Raw genomic sequence first — 24,335 nt, forward strand, 5'->3', positions numbered from 1 at the left:
AATACACATATCAAGAGGTCTTTTAAGGGTTGTAATGGGGTTAGGGTCAAGGTAGGATTGTATTTGGTTATGTGGACTAAAATCTGAATCCTTAATTAACCTAAACTTCCCACCTAACTTAAGACAATCCATGTAATCATAATATAAAATCTAACTACCCATTAACTATGTTTTTCACATATTCATGCATCCGAATTTGACTACAACTCATATGCATTGCTATCATTTACTTTGGGGCATTTTGTCCCCTTTTTATTGTTTGCTCTTTTTCTTTTCTTTTTCTCTTTTTTTCTTTTGTTCTATGTTTTTTTTCATTGCATATGATTAAGGTATTGAATGCATAAACATGTCCTCAACATTCTTTTTCACATTTTCTCAAGAATATACAACACCCAATTCTCAAACTAAATGTTTTCAATCCCAGTTTCCCCACACTTAATTTGTGAGCACTCTCACAAGTCCAAGCTAACCAAGGATTCAAATTAAGGACATTATTGTTTTCCACTTAGAGTTAATGATGTGCTAAAGTAAAGAACAAAAGGGGTAAAATAGGTTCAAAATTGGTTTGCAAGGGATAATGAAAGGTAAGGCCATATGGGTATGTAAGCTTAGTGAAATAAGGCCTCAATCATGTAAGTGTATGCATACATCAAATAATGAAAATATAGAATTAAGCAAGACGAAGATCACAATTTTAGGGAGAACAACACACACCAAAAATAAAATATTGGTTGATAAGATGCAACCAATCAATTAGGCTCAAAATCTCACTAGTTTTATGTGTTTGAGCTCTAAAACCATGTTCCAAAAATAATTTTCTTCAAGCAAATTTAACAAAAATTTTAATTCAAATTAGTGAAATGTTCTAAAAAGTTTCTTGAAAAAAAGAAGATATCACTTCAACCAAGTAGTTGGTAAAGTATGCACAAAATCAAACAAACATGCAATCAAACATGCAATTGCAACTAATTTAACAAAGAAACTTAAACATTGGTGTTGAAATAGGAAATAACCAACCCATGGAAGTCGGTATCGACCTCCCCACACTTAAAGATTGCACGTCCTCTGTGCATGCTAAGATGTGGAAGTGGACGGGCTGCTCCAACGGATGCTTTTCTCCAAAGATTGTGCAGATGGACTTGTCGGTTGCCCCATGTAAACGTCTTCAGGTTCCCTTCCTGGTGGCCATCCTGAAAGAAGAGAAAAAGGAAGAAAGGTAACCCAAAAATAAAGATAAGAAAACAAATAAAACATGGGTTGGTTAATGCCAAATAATGAGGGTCTCAATTACATGGTAGCTACAACATCTAAGAGAGAAGACAGTAGAAGCAAACGGCATATCAATAGTGCAAAAATTGCAAGAAAGGGGAAGAGAGTGTGGGTAATGCAAGATAGTATAAGCTCATATCAATGCAAAAGGAATACCAGTATTATAAAAATTAGCATTGACTTATAATTAATAACATCCAACAGTTTAAAACAAGTCACGAAGCACCAAAAAAATTTAAGATGCACAGTTGAATAAGAACATTTAACACCAATGGTAAAATAGGAAATTAGAAAAGGAGATAAAAATATGAATAAAATTAAAATGCAATGAAAAAAGTATGTAGATGCAGGATGTAAAAGAGAAAGAAAGAAAATAAGGATGAGAAGGGAGGAGAGAAATTTGAAAGCTACAAGCGACGCAAGCGACGCGCACGCGTGCATTGCGAGAGGGGAGAGGATGCGGAAGTGCGTAGTGCGCAGAAGCGTGCATCAAGTTGTGCCATAGGAGTGAGTCCAGCCCCGCACTCGCACAACTGTCGGGTAAAATATCCACGCGGACACGCCTTAGCCGCAGACGCGTGGGTCGCCAAGAGTGGGAACGGTGCGCACGTGTACAGTACACTTGCGCGTGGGCTGGATGGTGCCTAAGACACGTTTCTCGCCCAGCTCCCGCGCTACTCTCTGTTCAATCTAACCCATTTCATATCCACAAAGGACGCGGACGCGCACCAGGCGCTGGCGCGTTGATCCCCTTATTTTTTTATGCATAATGCAAAATGCACCATGCAGATGAATATACAGAAATTATGAATGAATGCTAATAAAAAGAAATTAAAATAAAATAAGACTGAGAATAAAAAGGAACAATCATACCATGGTGGGTTGTCTCCCACCTAGCACTTTGCTTTTACGTCCTTAAGTTGGACATTTGGTGAGGTCCTTGTCATGGTGGCTTGTGTTTGAACTCATCCAGGAATCTCCACCAATGTTTGTAATTCCAATGGCCTCCGGGATCCCAAACTAGGCGCAGAAGGCCTTCAAACAAGTTAAAGAGAGTGACAAGGCCCCAAGAGTGTTGATTATTGGAATGAATTCCGGGGTCCCAAACCTTGCTTTTGCACTCGTCTTCTTATTGATCATCATTTTTCCACTTGGGTGGTGAGCAATTGGAATTCTCACTGAGACATCCAAACAGCCTCCTAGACCCATTTAATTTAGAATTATACCAACCTTTGGACTTCAATTTGGAGCATGCAACCATATTGAACCTTGCATGACAATTCCTACCACTAACTATCTCCTACTTGCTCTTATAGCCACAAAGAGCTCGAAGTTGACCATCTGTCTCAAGTAAACCATATTCAAGTGGAATGAAAAAGCTAAGAGATATGAATTTTACCGACTTAAATGTTATGAAGGATGATGGTGACTTAGGGGGAGAGGTCTCCAACAACTTTGGCAAGTTGATTTCAAGCTTCACTCCTTTATGCTCTTCCTTGACAACTTCTACCTCTTTGCAAGCTTCTTCAAGTTCAACCGTTTCCTCTTGGTAGCTTCCTTCCAATTCAATCTCTTCTTCATTGCTCACCAAGGGCATGGGAGGTTGTGATTTTTCTTCTTTAATCTCCATGTCAAGTCCAATGAGAGAGGATTTAATTGTAGATAAGGATTCATCAATGATTGAATCTATCTCTTGATCAACCTCCTCAAAGTCTTCAAACAGGATATGCCTTGGAGGTTGTACACCCTCCTCAACATCAACATCAAACATCTTGGAAGGAGGCTCTATGATTGGACTTTCCCATGGAGGTTCAGCATCTCCTAAGTCTGCAACCACTTCTTCCTCTTCAAAAATTGCTACTTTGTCCAGTTGTTTTAGTATAAAATTGTACTCCTCCTTGATGATTTTCTTTCCATGACAACTCCCTTCAACTACTCCTTCATCTTCAAGGGTCTCTCCTACCTCCACATTTTGGGCTTCCTCTTGCTCCTTTGAAAATAAAGCCACGTGTAATCGATCCATTGCATCCCTAAGATGATCCCTTCTCTCTTATTCCATGTCAGTAGCATAATTGGGATCATGTTGCTCTTGGATTGATAGATGTCGGTTCTCTTCCATGGGGGTTGGTGATGGGATAGAGAGATCATTATGGGGTTGAAAAGGGAGTGCACTAGAGCTTGATGGTTGATTGTTGGAGGTATTTGATGATCCAATCTGGGAGACGAAGGCTTGTATAGCAGAGGTCAGGTTGGTAAGTGTGCTTTCTATAGTCTTTTGTCCTTGTGCAAGACATTGAAGCATCTCGTCATAGGAAGATGAATGGGAAAATTGTGCTGGAATGGGGATGGGTCTATGTATGGTTCATAAGGCTCATATGGTGGTTGGTTGGGTGGATAAGGGTTAAGGTCATATGGGGGTGTTTGGTGGTAAGGTGCTTGTGAGTATGGTGGTTCAAAATTACGTTGAGGAGGGGGTTCATAGGCATAGGGTGGGGCTTGTTGGTAACTACAAGGGGGTCCACCATATTCATCATCTTGGTACGCACCTTGGAATGGCTCTTGACCATGGTAATTTGGTGGAGGTTGGTTGTCACGAGGAGGTCCACCATAACTATTGTCTTGGTATGCATCATAGAATGGTTGTTAGTTATAGCGCATTGCAAGGGGTTGTTGCCAAGAGGGTAGATCAAATCCTTGTGACTCCTCCCATCTTTGATTGTTCCAACCTTGATGCATGTTCTCATTATAGCTTCCATTCCCTGCAACATAGTTTGAACTAAACTCATAGCCAAATGGGTGAGAATTCATAATAGCAAGTAAAAACCAAAACCAATAAAAATTAATCAAAATAAACTCCTAAAACTAGAAACACTAACAAAGAAATGAAAAAGCAAATATTTACAATAACCAATAATAAGGCACATGTTTGCAATTCCCCGGCAACGGCGCCATTTTGACAAACTGATTTTCTGTTGGTAAAGAATTTCACAAATAAAGTCTCGTTATAAGTATAGTTTCTAAACCAACAAAGAATCCTTTCGTGCAAAAACTTGTTTGTCAATAAAGCAAACCCAATAAAAATAATAACCGAAGTATTTAAACCTTGGGTCGTCTCTCAAGGAATTGCAGGGAGGTGTAGTGACGAATCGGACTTTCTGTCGGTAAAGAATTTTATAAAAATAAATTTCCGTTGTAAGTATAGTTTCTAAACCAGCAGAGAATCCTTTTGTACAAAAGTTTTTGTTGTCACTTAAGCAAACCTAATAAAATTGATAACCGAAGTATTGAAACCTCGGGTCGTCTCTCAAGGAATTGCAGGGAGATATGATTTATTATTGGTTATGGAATAAGGTATGTTTTTTGGTTTTTTAAAATAGGTAACAAGTAATTTAAATGGCTGATGCCAGGGCATCTTGGCTAGTTTCACTGACCTTTTCTTTACTGTTTTTAGGTTAGTTTCATGCATTTCTTTAGGAAATAAGCTAGTTTTGGGTAAATATTCACTTATGCCTTGACTTAAGCATACCTTGTGCATTTTACATGATTTCATGAGGATTTTGCATAAGTTTAGTGACAAATATTATGTTGCATTACTCATGACTTGGACTAGAGCTTTGATGTATTTTGTTGCTTGATTTCAGGACCAAAAAGAAGCAAGAAAAGGGGAGGTAACTTGCAAGATTAATGAGAAAAGTGATTGCCAATAACACTCTCAAAAAAGCCATCAATGCCCACGTTAGAGAGTCACGTTAACCAAGTTAACGTGAACTCTAACGTGGAGAAGAGAAGTTGAGCCAACGTTAGTGACACTCAACATTGTCACTAACGTTGGCAATCACTCATAAGTGGCCACGTTAGAAGCCACGTTAACCTAGTTAACGTGGCCTCTAACGTTAAAGGGGGGAAGAGAAGCCAACGTTAGTGACACTCAACATTGTCACTAACGTTGGCCTATGGTGCAAAGTACCACGTTAACTCCCACGTTAACTTGGTTAACGTGGGAACTAACGTAGAAGATGAAGAGTTGTCGACAATGTTAGTGACACTCAACATTGTCACTAACGTTGAAGCAACCACACAACCCCCAAGAGTCACGTTAACTTCCACGTTAACTTGGTTAACGTGGAAGCTAACGATGAGAAATGAAGGATGAGCCAACGTTAGTGACACTCAACATTGTCACTAACGTTGGGATGGCTGAAAGATGGCCATGTTAGAAGCCACGTTAACCTAGTTAACATGGACTCCAACGTGAGACCTAGGGGCACATTGGAACGTTAGTGACAATGTTGAATGTCACTAATGTTCTCGAAGGATGGCAAAGGCCACGTTAGAAGCCACGTTAACCTAGTTAACGTGAGCTTTAACGTGAAGCAAGAAGGGGCACACTGGAACGTTAGTGACAATGTTGAGTGTCACTAACGTTCTCGAAGGTTGACAAGGCAACGTTAAAAGCCACGTTAACCTAGTTAACGTGGGTTTTAACGTGAGGCAAAAGGGGTGCATTGGAACGTTAGTGACAATGTTAAGTGTCACTAACGTTCCCGAACTTGGACTTTCACTAAATGATTAACACTCCTTACGCCCTGAGCTTAAGTCTCTGCCCACTCCGCACTTTCTCTCTGCAAGTAAAGTCAAGCCCAAATAAAGAAAGGAACTGCTTCAAACTCAAGATCCAAAGGCCCAAGACTTGAAGAGTGAACTAGAAGCTGAGAAGAGTAGTATATATAGGAGTAGCTTTGAATTGTAAGAGAGTTCTGGAGGCTGAAGAACCACTCTCTATATTTTACTTTCTTTGCAATTTCTAGTTTTATGATGTATTCTCCATCTTTGTTTTCATTTTCAAGAGCTATGAACAACTAAACCCCTTTCATTGGGTTAGGGAGCTCTGTTGTAATTTGATGGATCAATACTAATTTTCATTGTTCTTCTTCTATCTTTCCTCTTGATTTTACTTGAAAGCTTTCGATCTTCATCCAATTGAGTAGTTATCTTGGAAGAGAAGCTATTCAAACTTGGATCTCTTTTGAACCTTGGAAGAGGAATGAAGAGATCAAGCTAGAAATGCTTTCTCATGCTGGACCAAATTAGGTTTGGATGGGTATGTGACTGTAACCCTCTCAATACTTGGTTTGGGAAATGCATGTGGTATAATCAGTGACCATACTTCATCTCTTCTCATGAGCAATTGACCAAGGAATTGGCTATTGATCAAGATTTGAGAGATTGAATTGCAAGGAATTGCAATTCAATCACTTAAGATTGCCAAGGAGATCAATGAGTGCATTGATTGAGGAAGAGATGAAAATGAACTTGATCCGGAGAATTGCAACATCTCCTAAGCCCAATGAACTCCCCATCTCTAATCTTACTCATTCTCTTTAATTTCTGCGATTTACTTTTATTAGCAAATCCCCCATTCCCATTTATAATTCTGCAATTTATTTTCAGTCATTTACTTCCAGTCCTTTAATTCTAGCATTTACTTTTCTGTTATTTACATTCCCGCCATTTTATTTTCTTCAACTCTCAACCCAATTTCTGGATTCGCTCAACTAGAACATTCTTCTAATTAAAGTTGCTTGATCAATCAATCCCTGTGGGATTCGACCTCACTCTATTGTGAGTTTTTACTTGACGACAACTTCGGTACACTTGCCGAAGGAAGATTTGTTGAGAGACAAGTTTTCCCCGCATCAAGTTTATGGCGCCGTTGCCGGGGATTGATTGTGCATCAACAATGATTAGATTGGAAGATCACTAGATTGAGCATTTTATTTTGTGAATTTCATTTTTCTGTTTGAGTAATTTACTTTTTGTTTTAGCTAAACTTCTTCCCTTCTCCCTCTACCCGTTTGTTTTTCTTTGTTATTTTCAATTCTGTTTGCTAACCCACTAACTGTTTGATATATTGCATCACCCATAACTAACAATAACTCTGACACAAATACTGTCTGCACCTATTTTCTTTGCTTGTACTTGTTGGTTGTATGACAGGGAGAAGAAGCAGGGCTTCAACTTCCTTTGATTCTGAACCAGAGAGAACCTTCCTTAGACTAAGGAGGGAGGCAAAAGGAAAATGAATAGTTGATGCTGAAGAAGAGGAGGAACAGTTTGAGGAATACTTTGAACCAAACATGGAAGAAAACATGGAAAATCATCATGAAGGAGAGACTCACAACCATGGCAGAGGAGGTGGAGCAAATCATGCTGGGGAGGATAGAAGAGTTTTGGGCTCTTACATTAATCCAAACCCAGGCAATTGTGGAAGTAGCATCCAAAAGCCAACAATCCATGCCAACAACTTTGAACTTAAACCACAGCTCATCACCCTTGTTCAAAACAACTGTTCGTTTGGAGGAGGTGTTCAAGAAGATCCCAACCAACATTTGACCACCTTCCTGAGAATATGTGACACAGTGAAATCTAATGGTGTTCATCCTGACGCCTATAGATTGCTCTTATTTCCCTTCTCACTCAGAGACAAGGCAGCCAAGTGGCTGGAATCCTTCCCAAGGGAGAGCTTGACAACTTGGGAGGATATGGTGAACAAATTCTTAGCAAGATTCTACCCTCCTCAACGAATCAATAGGCTGAGAGCTGAGGTTCAAACTTTCAGGCAACAAGATGGTGAGACTCTGTATGAAGCATGGGAGAGGTTCAAAGACTTAACAAGGAGGTGTCCACCTGACATGTTCAACGAATGGGTGCAGCTGCATATTTTCTATGAAGGGCTCTCTTATGAGTCAAAGAAGGCAGTAGACCATTCATCTGGAGGGTCCTTGAACAAGAAGAAGACCATTGAGGAAGCCATAGATGTTATTGAAACAGTAGCAGAAAACGACTACTTCTATGCTTCCGAAAGAGGGAACACAAGAGGAGTGATGGAGCTAAACAATGTAGACGCTCTGTTGGCCCAAAACAAGCTCATTACCCAGTAGCTGGCTGACCTCACCAAGAAGATGGAGATGAACCAAGTAGCAGCAATCTCCACTTCATCAACAACACAAGAAGGAGTAAACCAAGAAGCAGAAGGGAGTCAGGAGCAAGCCAACTACATTGGGAATTCACCAAGGAAAAACTATGATCCATACTCCAAGACTTACAACCCTGGATGGAGAAATCACCCGAACTTTGGGTGGGGAAGTGAGCAAGATCAAATCCAAGACCAGAGACGTTACAACTCCAACAACAATGCAGCTCACCAACAATTCACCCAGAGGACATCTCAACACCCCCACAACAACACTTCTCCACATACTTATCAAAACCAAAACAGCACATCTGCTCCGAACTACTCATCAATTGATGACAGGCTCTCTAAGATTGAAGCCTTACTTGAAGGAATATGCCAAGAGATTCAAGAAAATAAGGTGTTCAAAGAGGAGGTGCGAGCCAATATTAAGAACCAGGGATAAACCATTAGGAAGATGGAATTCCAGGTGGGATATTTAGCTGAGAAGATTTCCAAACCTACTGATAGCTTCCCAAGTGACACTGAGAAAAACCCGAAGGGAGAAGCAAAGAAAGTAAGATGGGAAGATTGCAAAATGGTCACTACAAGTGATCAAGAGATTGAAGACAAGCAAGGCAAAATGTGCAAACAACCTAAAGACAACTCAACAAAGGAGGAGGATAGAGATCACAAAGAACCAAAAATCTCACAACAAGAGCTGCTGAAGCTCTATGCACCATTCCCTCAACTGCTCAATGGTGCTATGGGAAAAAGAATATACTCAAGGTTCCTAGACTTGTTTGCATCTCTGCATGTGAACATACCATTCATCAAGGCAATTCAACAAATGCCTGCATTCATCAAGTATATGAAGGAACTTCTTCCCAGGAAAAGCTCACTCAAAGGAGGGTAGACTATAGTGATGAACAAGGAATGTAGTGCCCTTATTCAACCTGAGTTGCCTACAAAAAGAAGAGACCCAGGAAGTTTTCATATCCCTTGTGCCATAGGTGAAAACATGTTCGACAGAGCACTATGCGATTTAGGGGCCAGCATCAACTTACTGCCCTTATCCTTGGTGAAGAGGCTGCAGATCAATGAGATAATGGCTACAGATGTCATTATCAGACTGGCTGACAAAACTCAAAAGCAAGCAATAGGAGTGGTGGAAAATGTGTGGCTAAAGGTTGGGAAGTACTTTCTCCCAACAGACTTTGTCATTCTGGACATGGAAGAAAGTCACACTCACCCAATCATATTGGGAAGACCATTTCTAGCTACGGCCAGAGCACTTATCAATGTAGAGAAAGGGGAGCTAATATTGAGAATCCATGATGAACGACTCAGCTTCAATGTTTTCAAACTCTCACAAGAAACAGATCAAGAGGACAAGGAACTAAGCACAAATGATAATGAGACACTAAAGGAGGAAACAAGCACTGAAGCACAGCCAGTTCGTTCTGAGACCCCCTTAACTGATAAACAAGGAAAACAGCAATTGCCACAGCTCAAGGAAAAGTTGGAGGAACCCAAACTTCTAGAGGCAGGTGAAGACAGCGTCACAACTCCTTGGAGAAAAGAGGTCACCATGGGGAAGGCAACCTCAAAAGAAACAAAGAAGAAGGTACCAAGGAGATGGAGGAACAAGAAGATCCCTACGGAAGACTTCTCTCCAGGGGATAGAGTTGTCTCAGCCTACTTCCCAGATATTCCCCCTAATCTCCCTACTGTGCCATCTCAATTACCCAAGGTCTTCACTATCAACAGAGTTCTTTCCCTGGAACATGTGGAGATCATTGATCCAACCAATGGATACAAGTCCACAGCAAGAGGGGAGGACTTTAAGCACTACCAACCACCGTGATGAAAGAAAAACGTCAAGCTAGTGACGCTAAAGAAGCGCTTCATGGGAGGCAACCTATGTTTTATATGCTTTCAGATGATAATGAATAAGTCAATCTTTATGAGCTTCAATCTAAACTTAACAAATAATTGGTGAAAATCTTCTTATGCAGAATATAGTGAGGAACAAGTTTGGTGTTCAAAGCAAACCAAGTTGCATGCTAGTCTTGGGAGCTTTGAACACAAAACTTTCATCACAGTGCTTCAAACTAAGTTTGGTGTCACCCCATGGTGCCACCAAAATGCATATAAGGAACCACCAATAGTTAGTTAGTTAGTTGAAATTCATAAACAAACAATCAAATCCTTTCTTTCATTTTATTCTAGCTGTAGAGTTTTAATTTTCTTATATATTAATTCCCTTATTTCAAATCTTTATAGGAAAGGAAAAGAAGCATAAAAAGGGATTGATTGGACACTTAAATGGGGGAGATTTCACCACTTAATGAAGAGCACTACACACATGTCTCAAGAGGGAACGCATGGGGAAACGCTGCCATGCAACATTGGAGAAAGAAGACCCTTGAAGACCGAACCAATCACTCTCATTAAGTGATGATCCTTGTCTTTCCTTCATACACAACCCCATCCGTCCATCTAGTAAACATTCATGCAATCCACACCCTTCATTCACTCATGATTTTCTTATATAAGTGAACCTTAGTGCATGCTCACTCCTCACATTCAAATCCCCACTCTCCACACTTCTATTGGCACATTAAACCCTTCATCACACATTGCTTGAACCAACCCACTCTTCATCTATCCGAAGCCTCAAACCCCCTCAAACAACAACTCAAGTCATGGCATCATCAAGCTCAAAGAGGCAAAAGAGGAAGGAACATATGGTGAGTACTCCTTTTGATGACAAAAGATTCAAGACTGCCTTTCATGAGCATGAATTTGAGCGGATAAGTGCCAGAAGGATATTGCCAGAATTAATCTTCCAAATCAATGCCAATGAATCACCACAGATTTGGAGAAAATCGAACCGAGGGGGTGGCGATTGCTCACCAGTCCAGAGGGGAAGATCAATGGAAACCTCATCAAAGAATTCTATGCAAATGCAGTTAGAGAGGATAAGACCAAAGCCCCAACCTTCAAAAGCTATGTGAGAGGAAGGGAGGTGGACTTCAGCCCAAGTGCCATAACAAGAGCTCTTCACTTGAAATCACCTCATTTTGATGAGGAGAGTTATCAGGCAAGGATAAGTAGAAGCCTCGATAAGGATGAGCTTTCAGAGATAGCATCAGATATCTGTGTCATAGCCGCTGACTAGGAGAGGTATTCAGATGGGAGACCAAAATTCATAAAAAGGGGAGACCTCCACCCTGAGGCTAAAGGGTGGTTTGAGCTTGTAAGGAGGTCCATCCTACCAGCTGCTAATAATTTAGAGGTCAACATCAATCGAGCCACTATGGTACAATGCTTAGTACAAGGTGGGAAAATCAAAGTGCATGAGCTCATTGCCGAAGGGATTCAAGAGTCAGCTGAGAAAGCTGACTCAGGTGCCAGACTTTGGTACCCCAGCACCATTCTCCGCTTGTGCAACAAGGCCAAGGTAATATTTGAGGACAGCAGCCCAGACTGAGTGAACCCAGGGAGGCCAGTCACACTGGAGCGAATGGTCTATACCACACCGGCTCAGCAACTAAGAAGGCCACATATAGGAAGGCAAAGGGCCCTGGAAGGAGCTCATCAAGAAGAATACCATCAGGAAGAATATCAACAAGAAGAGCATCATGACCCAGCCAACTTGAATATGACTCACCTTCTAAGAGCCATTGAAGATTTAGGACAGAGACATATGGAAGGACAAGAGCAAATACTGAACCGGGTGAGTCAACAGGAAGCATGGCAAAAACAACAAATAGAGCAGCAGCAGGAACAATACTCCCAGCTCACTCAAGCCATCAACCAAGTGAATGAGAAGCAAGAGATTCAAGAGAAGCACTTGGAAGAGCTCAACCAGCGGCAGATAGCCCAAATGAAAACTTTCAATGAGTTCAGTGTACTCAATGAAGGAAGGCAACTACATAGGGAGGAGTTATATGTAAACACTCAAGCCGAGTTGAACTACATGACCAGTAATATGCATCATCTACACTATGCCATCCCCACATATGATGAGGTCCAAAAAGAATTTGTAGAACAAGAAGAGAGGAAAGTGAAACAGCAAAAGGAGACACTCAAGAAGAAGATGGAAGATAGTGGTTTCTGGAAGAAGCTGCTTGGAAAAGGCAAAGGAAGTGGGAGCACAAGCACTCAAGAGAGACACAATGAGGACAAGCAAGGAGGGGAGCACGGGCATCCACATGAATGAAAGGTGGTGGAGTTCCTTTTAGTCCATCGTTTTCTATGCTTTAAATAAGGAAGATCTTGTATGAAATAGAACCTGCTTCCATGTCATGTTAAAAAAAAATTCTGTCTTTTAAGTTTTCTTTTTGAATAGGTCCATGATTTCTGGTTTAAATGTCACTGCATCATTCGCTTATTTACTTGTAAGCTTGTCCCTTTTTATCAAATGAAGAAGAGAATGTTTATGTTTTTAAAAGACCAGAGTAGGGTTCATATTGTGGAAGTGCATTCATGAATCTTTGGGGTAGTCATAAGTTAGCTAAGTTGGTTCAACCACAAGGCTAGGAGGACAACTATCTATCCTGAAAACTTGACTTTGGATATACTCATGAGACTAAGATAATAACAAGATCCTAAGAAAAGAAAAGGGAAAGAACAATGGAAGTGAAAAACAAAAGAAAAAGAGTAAGCAATAAGGTTAGGCATCAATAGTTTAATCTTGAGGCAAGTGTCTGTGGTGCTCCTGTGTGAGGGATCTACTTGGATGAATAAGCTCTTAGGGGTGCCTTATCACTTGGTAACTTGGGTTAAATAACTTGGGATTATCAGCTGAAAGTCCACTATCAAGAGTAACCTTCACTACAGAACACTTAGTAACCCAAAGAGGTGCTGGACACCAAGGTCTCAAGAAAAGAAAATAAATAAACTAAATGCCTGTAGTGTGTATGTATGGGGGAGAGACTTGAGGGAGTAAGTCCTTAGGGGTGCTTCAACACCTAGCACCTTGAACCAACTGGCTCAGGAGTGTTGGCTGAAAGCTTATCTTAAAGAGTTGCCCCCTTATAGAGCACTTAGCCTAAATAACACAAATAACCCTTGAAATAACAATAAAAGGATCAATGAATAAAAGTCTCATGAGATATAAACAAAGTAACTGTTTAGGGACATGATAAAGGTCTGAAAGCCAGTAATGGAATGAACCTAAGTTGCTATGCATGAAACCACCATAAAATCAGTAATATGACTTCCACAAGAATGACTCATTCCTCTGGATATTCCATTCATCATTTTCTTGTTCCAGTACTTGCTTAGGGACAAGCAAGCTTTAAGTTTGGTGTTGTGATGCCAGGGCATCTTGGCCAGTTTCATTGACCTTTTCTTTACTGTTTTTAGGTTAGTTTCATGCATTTCTTTAGGAAATAAGCTAGTTTTGGGTAAATATTCACTTATGCATTGACTCAAGCATACATTGTGCATTTTACATGATTTCATGAGGATTTTGCATAAGTTTAGTGACAAATATTATGTTGCATTACTCATGACTTGGACTAGAGCTTTGATGCATTTTGTTGCTTGATTTCAGGACCAAAAAGAAGCAAGAAAAGGGGAGGTAACTTGCAAGATTAATGAGAAAAGTGATTGCCAATAACACTCTCAAAAAAGCCATCAATGCCCACGTTAGAGAGTCACGTTAACCAAGTTAACATGAACTCTAACGTGGAGAAGAGAAGTTGAGCCAACGTTAGTGACACTCAACATTGTCACTAACGTTGGTAATCACTCATAAGTGGCCACGTTAGAAGCCACGTTAACCTAGTTAACATGGCCTCTAACGTTAAAGGGGGGAAGAGAAGCCAACGTTAGTGACACTCAACATTGTCACTAACGTTGGCCTATGGTGAAAAGTACCACGTTAACTCCCACGTTAACTTGGTTAACGTGGGAACTAACGTAGAAGATGAAGAGTTGTCGACAACGTTAGTGACACTCAACATTGTCACTAACGTTGAAGCAACCACACAACCCCCAAGAGTCACGTTAACTTCCACGTTAACTTGGTTAACGTGGAAGCTAACGATGAGAAATGAAGGATGAGCCAACGTTAGTGACACTCAACATTGTCACTAACGTTGGGATGGCTGAAAGATGGCCACGTTAGAAGCCACGTTAACCTAGTTAACGTGGACTCCAACGTGAGACCTAGGGGCACATTGGAACGTTAGTAACAATGTTGAATGTCACTAACGTTCTCGAAGGATGGCAAAGGCCACGTTAGAAGCCACGTTAACCTAGTTAACGTGAGCTTTAACGTGAAGCAAGAAGGGGCACACTGGAATGTTAGTGACAATGTTGAGTGTCACCAACGTTCTCGAAGGTTGACAAGGCAACGTTAAAAGCCACGTTAACCTAGTTAACGTGGGTTTTAACGTGAGGCAAAAGGGGTGCATTGGAATGTTAGTGACAATGTTAAGTGTCACTAACCTTCCTGAACTTGGACTTTCACTAAATGATTAACACTCCTTACACCCTGAGCTTAAGTCTCTGCCCACTCCGCACTTTCTCTCTGCAAGTAAAGCCAAGCCCAAATAAAGAAAGGAACTACTTCAAACTCAAGATCCAAAGGCCCAAGACTTGAAGAGTGAACTAGAAGCTGAGAAGAGTAGTATATATAGGAGTAGCTTTGAATTGCAAGAGAGTTCTGGAGGCTGAAGAACCACTCTCTGTATTTTACTTTCTTTGCAATTTCTAGTTTTATGATGTATTCTCCATCTTTGTTTTCATTTTCAAGAGCTATGAACAACTAAACCCCTTTCATTGGGTTAGGGAGCTCTGTTGTAATTTGATGGATCAATACTAATTTTCATTGTTCTTCTTCTATCTTTCCTCTTGATTTTACTTGAAAGCTTTCGATCTTCATCCAATTGAGTAGTTATCTTGGAAGAGAAGCTATTCAAACTTGGATCTCTTTTGAACCTTGGAAGAGGAATGAAGAGATCAAGCTAGAAATGCTTTCTCATGCTGGACCAAATTGGGTTTGGATGGGTATGTAACTGTAACCCTCTCAATACTTGGTTTGGGAAATGCATGTGGTATAATCAGTGACCATACTTCATCTCTTCTCATGAGCAATTGACCAAGGAATTGGCTATTGATCAAGATTTGAGAGATTGAATTGCAAGGAATTGCAATTCAATCACTTAAGATTGCCAAGGAGATCAATGAGTGCATTGATTGAGGAAGAGATGAAAATGAACTTGATCCGAAGAATTGCAACATCTCCTAAGCCCAATGAACTCCCCATCTCTAATCTTACCCATTCTCTTTAATTTCTGCGATTTACTTTTATGAGCAAATCCCCCATTCCTATTTATAATTCTGCAATTTATTTTCAGTCATTTACTTCCAGTCCTTTAATTCTAGCATTTACTTTTCTGTTATTTAGATTCCCGCCATTTTATTTTCTGCAACTCTCAACCCAATTTCTGGATTCGCTCAACTAGAACATTCTTCTAATTAAAGTTGCTTGATCAATCAATCCCTGTGGGATTCGACCTCACTCTATTGTGAGTTTTTACTTGACGACAACTTCGGTACACTTGCCGAAGGAATATTTGTTGAGAGACAAGTTTTCCCCGCATCAATGGCATAAGAATAAATTAATAATTATAAAAACTCTTCGCAAGGTATGAGAACTGAAAATCCCATCCTAGTTATCCTTATCAGGTGCGATGAGAATTGTTATTGCTCCCACTTAGTTAACCCTTACTAAATAAAGGAAAGTCAAGTGGACTAATCAACTTGATTCCTCAAGTTCTAGTCAACTCCTATGGAAAGACTAGCTTTAGAGGGATCCAAATCAATCAGCAGTTTCCAATTCTCAATCAACCGCTGAGTTTGACAACTCAAGTGTTACCAATTACTTAACCAAACCCAAAAGGGAAAAATCTAAATTATTTATATCATAAATAGAATAAAGTAATCATAAATCTGAAATACCTCAAATTTCATTAAATAGAATATTCAAATCTAACATGAAGAGTTCATAAGTCAATTTGGCAACATAAGTAATTAACAAGTAAAAGCATTAGAATAAATAAAAGTAGAAGAGAACACAAAATTAAAGTAAAGGAACATTGAACCTGGAATGAAGAAATAACCATAAAATAAGAAAAATTCTAATTCTAAAACCTAAGAGAGAGGAGAGAGCCTCTCTCTCTAAAAACTACATCTAAAACCTCAAAATTATGAATTATGAATATTGTATGAATTGTGTCTCTTGATTCCCCCATTCTCTAACTTCTATTCTGTGTTTTTGGGCTTGGATTTGGGCTGAAAAAGTGTCCAGAAATCGCTGAAGGCGACTTCTGCAATTTTCTGCACGTGGTGTCCGTCACGCGTGCGCGTGGGTCACGCGTGCGCGTCATTTGGAGATTTTCCTTGTCACGCGTACATGTCAGTCACGCGTACGCGTCAGTCACGCGTACGCGTCGCTTGTGTTTTGCGCTAGGCACGCGTCCGCGTCGTTTATGCGTGCGCCTCACTGCCATTTTCTTCAAAACTCCATTTTGTGCGTTCCTTCCATTTTTTGCATGTTTCCTTTCTGTTCTCTAAGCCTTTCCTGCCCTATGAAGCCTGAAATTACTTAACACTCAGATCACGGCATTGAATGGTAATAAAAGATAATTAAAATAAATCTTTTTAAAGCATAGGAAACATGTTTTCACATATATCATAGAATAAGGAAGGAATTATAAAACCATGCAAATCTTATGAATAAGTGGGTGAAGAATTGATAAAAACACTTAATTGAGCACAAGATGAATCATAAAATAGGGGTTTATCATGTAGTTATTATTGGTTATGGGAAAAGTATCTTTTTGGGTTTTTTTGAAATAAGGAACGAGAAAAGTAAATTGCAAGAATTAAATTAATAACTAATAAAGTTCTTAGCAAGGTATGAGAACTGGACGTCCTATCCTAGTTATCCTTATCAATTGTGATGAGAATTGTTCATTGCTCCCGCTTAGTTAACCCTTACTAGATAAAGGAAAGTCAAGTGGACTAATCAATTTGATTCCTCAAGTCCTAGTCAACTCCTAAGGAAAGACTAGCTTTAGAGGGATCCAAATCAACTAGCAAATTCTAATTATCAATCAACAAAGGAGTTTGATAACTCAAGTGTCGCCAATTAATCAATTCAAGCTAAGAATGTAAAAAGCTAAATTGAAATCATAGATATGAAATACCTCAAATTGCATTAAATAGAAAGTCAAATCAAACATGAGGATTCATAAACCAAATAGCAACATAAAGTAATCAATAAGGGAAATAAATAAACTAGAAATCTAGAACAAATAAAAGTAGAAGAGAAATTAAATTAAAGGAACATTGAACCTGGAATTGAGAAGAAATAAACCTAAAACTAAGAGAAATCCTAAAATCTAGAGAGAGGAGAGAGCCTCTCTCTAGAAACTACATCTAAAACCTAAATTGTGAATAATGATAAGTGTCCCCTCATTCCTCCACTCTGCAGCCTCTAATCTGTGTTTTCTGGGCCGAAAGCTAGGTCAAAAAGAGCCCAGAAATCACCCCAGCAATTTTTGCAGTGGCAGTACGTCACACATGTCGCCCGTACGCGCCAGGTGCGTGTGCGCGCCGATAGACTTTTCGCCAAAGTGCGCGTGCGCGTCAAGTGCTCATGTGCGTCGCCTAGCTGCATGGCCACTATAGTAAATTATATATCATTTCGAAGCTCCAGATATTAGCTTTCTAACGCAACTGAAATTGCCTCATTTGGACCTTTGTAGCTCAAGTTATGGTCGATTTAGTACGAATAGATCAGGCTTGACAACTTTAGCAATTCCTTCAATTTCTTGTATTCCTTCCACTTTTACATGCTTCCTTTCCATCCTCTAAGCCATTCCTGCCCTATAAACCTTGAAAACACTTAACACACATATCGAGGCATCAAATGGTAATAAGAGAGGATTAAACATAGCAAAATTAAGGCCAAAGAAGCATGTTTTCAATCATAGCACAAAATCAGGAAGGAAAATGTAAAACATGCGAATTCAATGAATAAGTATGAGTTTAGTAGATAAAATCCACTCAATTAAGTAAAAAAATGTACCACGAAATAGTGGTGCATCAAACGGTCAACATAATCTTGCCATCTGACCTTAACCCAGAAGCTAATGTCTTCCAAACAAAAGTCTTTCCTGTTCCACCATATCCATATAAAAAGAAAACTCCACCATGTGCACCATCCACAGCACTTATTATCTGTTTGTATACCTCTTTCTGTTCATCTGTCATCATTTGTAAATAATTGTTGTGTTCATCACGTAAACTACGCCTATCATAGCGTAGCTCATCGCAAATTAACCGGTTTACACCATTGGGGAAGAACTAAGCCGAGCATGTCTCCATGTCGGAAAATGGCATAGAGGGAAAATCTCTAAGGCTCTTGTTGTAGCTCTTTAGCTTGTTTTCGATGTCTATAAGTGTGAGATCTTTCAACTCTTCATCAGATAATTGTAACTCTATATGATAAAAATGCAATTTCATTAAAGCCACTGAAATTGCATAAAAAAGGGGAGAAACTATTTATTAAATGAACAGATAAAATGAAAGTAGTAGGGACAAATATAGCTGGAGGGCTTACTTACAAAGTAGTGGCAGATTATTGAAAGCATATATGTTTAATTATATTGTAATGACTTATATTTAAATGCATACAATTTTAATTTTTCTTATATATTCCGTAGTATAAACAACTTGCTAAGAGATAACATTGCTATAAAAGAAAAATAAACCACTAAAAATAATAGAGAAAAAATGAAAGTATACATGCTCTTATTTCTAAGTCCATCGATTTTTTTAATTTTTTCCTTAATTAGTTTATATAGTATAATTTTTTACTTTTTTTTTCAAGTAAAATAAAAAATATAAAAAATTAAAAAATAGAATTTTATTTTACTAAACAATAAAAACAAATTAAGCGGATCCACTCTTGTTATTCAATGATGAGTTGACACATGTTACTTAACTAACATAGTTATTTGTGTTAATAAGAGGGTAGTAGGAATCAATCGGTGCCCATTAAGCCTGAGTGTAAGCCTCTAGATTTGGGCTTAGCCTCTACGAAATTTTCATCAACTACCAAATTAATATTCATTTATATCAAATTATCAATTCATTATATTCTTTTTTATTATTAACTCCTCTTACTAACATAGAACTTCTTCTAGTTTTTAAATTTTAAGTTTTATTTCTTCTTATATGTCTCTTTGAAATAGGAAAGTATGTCCAAAAAAATGTTTAAACTAATCTAACATCTCCATATTTAAAGCTGATTTGATGAAGTTTAATTTTTTTTTCAAAAACAATTACTTTTATATTAAAATTGACGTTTGCAAGATAATTTTGTAAAAGATATAATATTTTTATTTGGTAAATCAACTTAAAAAGATTTTTTACTAAATACAAAGAGCATTTATATTTAGCATAAAAAAACTATAATTATATATATAATATTTTAGTAAAATTTTTTAACTAAAATAACTTCAGTATATCATTTAGATTTTTTTTTTTAATTACATTGCATTCTACTGATACTTACTCTATTTTCGTATATAAATGGAACTATTTAATATGATGTCCAAACTTTGTGTTGTATTTTCTATGCTAATTTATCATGTAAGGAAATTTATATATATCCTTAAATCCATTAGTTTTAAAACATTTTCTACCACCTAACTAAATCTTATTCGATTAACTTGGTTTTTGTTAAATAAAAAAATGCTTAATCAAACATGTTAATTTGACATACCTGGGTTTTGAAATACTCTCCTTTGCCTATTAAGGATGTCATCTGCTAGTATCAATCATGTGTTCTCCAGACCCCCAATAGATTTCTTAAGTATTCTCCAGACCCCCAATGACTTGATTATTTTATCGCATCTATGTATTCTTTGTCATCATCGAGGAGACCTCTAACATAGCATTCATCTTTGAAACTTTCATACCTAACACCATTAAATGTTGTGATGTCTTCATATGAAGTCGGACCTCTAACAAAGTTTAAGAGTAGTCTTAAATAATATATCTCTCCTGATCTTGGGGGTACAAAGAAAATCCTTCTAATAACTGTGTGGGATTTGCGTGGAGGCCACAACCTTTCTTTTGTCTTCCAAACAAATCTTGTAGGCAACTCAGCATATGTAACAACTCTAATTTTTGCACTAACGCGAGTTTTTCTTAAAATAATATTTTAAAACGATTAGTTTTATTTTAACAAGTCGACTTCGAACCTCGAAGTAAAATAAATGGTAATATAATTTTATTATTATGTTATTTATTTATTTTACTTACTCTAATTGTAATAGAGCCTAGATAATAATATTAATATTATTGTCAAGTCCGACTTTTGCCGTATAAGAAATTATCGATATTTCTTTATGAGTTTAGAGTTGCTAAAGTTTCATCAAATGTCTTTTAATTTCTAAATTACTAATGTCATTTATATTAGTAACTCATATATAATTATCCTTATATATATATTGTTATTACTTGTGTAATAATATATTCAGTTTTTATAATTATTCGTTTAAGATATTTACAATTTAAACCGCCGATTCGATTTTACTGAAACTTGACACGTGCCCTTTTATTCTTGCTAAATCACTTTTCCTTTATTCTTCCTAAATCACCTTTCCTTTATTCAGAAATTAGAATCTTCCTTAGCCATTTGATAATATCATCACCGAGCATATAAGAAAGAAAAGAGAGAGATTCGTATCATGAAACCAAATGACATTAGGCAATGACACTTAAACCTTTTAATGCCAAATCATACTGCACTAAAAGAAAGACACCTTCTCCTATCTCTCATCATTCATAACCGAATGCATGCATACAGAAAATAAAAAAGAGAAACCAAAAACACTCATTAAAGAACCATGACCCCATTAACATGCTTTCCTCGATTTCTTGTGATCCGTAACTCAAATAAAAAATCTAATCCGGTAAAAGTGTTCGTATCCTCATTCTCTACGTGTTAGTGTCACTTTTGATCGGTGGAAGTGGACGGAGACGTAGCATCTCTACCCCTTGAGTTCGGCCAACTGGAGTTCTAGCAGGCACAGACGATTCCGGACGTTTTCTTCTTCGACGGCTCGGTTAGAAGGCTCCTCCAAAGCTTCGCATATTTTGATTTCCTACGAAGGTAGGGTTTGGTAACTTTATAATAATTAAATGTGAATTTGATAAGTGAATGTTGATTTGGTTGATTATTATGTTAGTTTGAATGAGTTGATTTGGTTGAATTATTGTTGTTGATTGTGATTTGTTGGATCGGCTATTTATGAACAGCCAGTTGGGGTATTTTGGTGAATTTTGGGCTGAAATATCGTTAAAAATAAAGTATAAATTTGGTGAGATTTGATGGTCGAGGTATTAAATTAAAAGTTACGAAGAATCGGTAACCGAAAAACTCGAGAACGGATTAAAATAAAAGTAATGTTTTGAAAGGAAAGGGCTAGGGGTTTCAGGTTTGATATAAGAGAAAGATTAGTAATTAAATTGTATTTTTCAGGGGGTAAAAATGGGTATTTTGTAAAATATCAGGTTATTTTATAAATATGAAAATAAGTAGGGGTTCAAATATAATTTTATAAAATATGGAAGTTAAAAATAGAATATTAAAAAGTTCGTGATTTAGAAAGTAATTAATAAAAGTTTAAAATAAGATTTTATAAACTAAGTTTTAAAAAAAGATTATAAATATTATTTTGAATACTTCTTTAAAATTATTTATTTATATTAAAATAAATTATTATTATACTTAGTATTTATCAAAGATATTATTTTGTAAGAATATTATAATGTGTAATATTAATGAGTAAGCAAGCAAACAAAGTAATCCTAAAAGCTTTAGAGAACGCAGACTTAATTAAAGAACTTTATAATTCTTTTCCATAAGACACTTAGGAAAAGGCGAGGGAACAATGTGAGCATGATTTATATGATGAACGATAAGAAAGAAAGAAGAAGAAAAAAAAAGAAAAGGAAAGAAAAATATTAAAGAAACCTCAGACATAGAAGAGCAGAGAGAAAAGAGAAAAAGAATCTAAAGAACTTCTGCCACAGGAAAGCAGAGAGTATGAATAAAAGAAACGAAAGAAAGAACGAGCTAAGATGATTATGTACCTGCTGAAAACGAGCAGAGATATGGTGGTGAATCCACCGAGATTTGCTTTCAGAGATACATTGGCCAATCCAGGGGATGGTCGCACCTGTAAGACAGAGGTTGCTTACAGAGGTTATCGCTACATACATTGGCTAGAGAGAGCCTCACCTGTAAGACAAAGGTTGCTTACAGAGGTTATGTTTGCATACATCGGCTGAAGAGAGTCTAACCTGTAAGACAGAGGTTGCTTACAGAGGTTATAACACTGGAAACCAAACTTAGACAAAGGTTACTGAGTTGCGTTGGGAGCGGGTCGAAACCGACAGATGAGCTCATTACCTGCACTAGGGATAGACATGCATCATGATTGATTGAGCATATCTTCTATGAATTTTGTTTTCTGTGATTGTGTATATGCTGTGTTTGTCTTCACTTTATGTTCTTTAGTTATTGTGTTTGATGCGTGATTCCGTTGTTGCTGCTGACTGGGTATAGTATCAAAACGGACTTAATTAACCATCCCGACCCTACTAAGAACTCTTCAGTTCTTACCCCTTCTCTTCCCCCTTCAGATGGAAACAAAAACTCTAGTTAAGATTATCCCTATATATATACGAGGACCAGCAAAGGATACGAAGGTGATAGCAAACTCGTCTTTTGGCTGCAATGATCGATCAGAGACAGTAAGAGTTGGTAGCGTATTTTGGGTGGCGCCTACAGTGTAGCTTAGATATTTTTGTTTAGTCTCTCACTTTTGGATAGATCCTCTGAGAGATTAGGAGCTGTAAATACTAATTAGGCTAGTTTCAGGTGCCAGCTTAAGGGCTTCCTATATGGACCAGGGCGCCGAAGCGTTAACTATGTATATAGTAGCAAGATATGAAGAATTGTACGCTAACTCATGCGATATGTGGTAGTACCTTTATATGTATGTATGATCTATGCTATATGTTATGTTGATATATGATGTTGGCCTTGTGTATGTTTTATTTGATTTCTAATTATGGCTTGTGTATGGTTAATTAGCTATACTCGCAAATCCTATTATAAAATAAAAGTTTTTCTCTGAAAATTCGATTCGCGCGCTAATACGATTACAGGTTTAATAATAAATATTTAGTTAGCTATTAGGTGAACAAGTTGGTGACACTTGGTTTCCAGTATGATCATGATGTACTGGGAATTGGATCATTATAATTTGGTATCAGAGTAGTTCGTTCCTATTAAAGCCTGGGGATATGGACTTAATCATGCTTCATTGCATTCTCTGTGTTATATTTCATGCATATAGGATATCCTTGTGATATGGATTGCATGACTATCGCTGTGTTTCCATTTTAGAGACTATTCACACTTTGCCTGATATGTTAAGACTGATCACCTTAATATTGCATGTTTGGTGTGAACAGGATCTTGATGGCTGCACGGGGACGAGGACGTAGTAGGCGTAGTGGGAACCCGGTAGAGGAACCGACGAGGGGGTGCGGATGCTTTTATAGCTGTAATGAACACCATGACTGAGGCTGTGCGTGAAACGGCAACTGCGACAACGCGAGCAATTGACCGTTTTGGAGAGAGGAATAGAGATCGTAACGGGGGATGCAATGGTGAGCGTGGTGGAGATGATAATGATAATGAAGGCACTGGAAACCACGATAACCGTATGACACTGGTAACCTTTCTGAAGGTAAATCAGCCTAAGTTTAAGGGGACGCTTGTTGCAACTGAAGCTGACAATTACTTCTGCGATACTGAGAAGTCATTTTGAGCGCAACATCTACCAGAAAGACAACACGTGGAGTTTGCAACCTATATGCTGGAGGGAGAAGCTGAACATTGGTGGCATGTAGTGCAACGCTTGTTGAGGCAGGAGGTGGAAGAGATTGACTGGGATACTTTAAGGATAAATTTTACAAAAAGTATTTTCCTAGATCTGTTCGT

The 24,335-nt window shown here is 38.1% G+C and overlaps 1 non-coding gene across 1 annotated transcript; it reads right to left on the reverse strand.

Moving 5' to 3' along the window:
- Nucleotides 1-7,859: 7,859 nt before the first annotated feature.
- LOC112745615 (small nucleolar RNA R71) lies at nucleotides 7,860-7,963 on the reverse strand. The gene has a single exon (XR_003173534.1). It is a non-coding gene; the product is annotated as a small nucleolar RNA R71 (small nucleolar RNA).
- Between the last annotated feature and the right edge of the window lie 16,372 nt (nucleotides 7,964-24,335).

This window comes from Arachis hypogaea, chromosome 14 (assembly GCF_003086295.3).
Source record: "Arachis hypogaea cultivar Tifrunner chromosome 14, arahy.Tifrunner.gnm2.J5K5, whole genome shotgun sequence".
Taxonomy (NCBI): domain Eukaryota; kingdom Viridiplantae; phylum Streptophyta; class Magnoliopsida; order Fabales; family Fabaceae; genus Arachis; species Arachis hypogaea.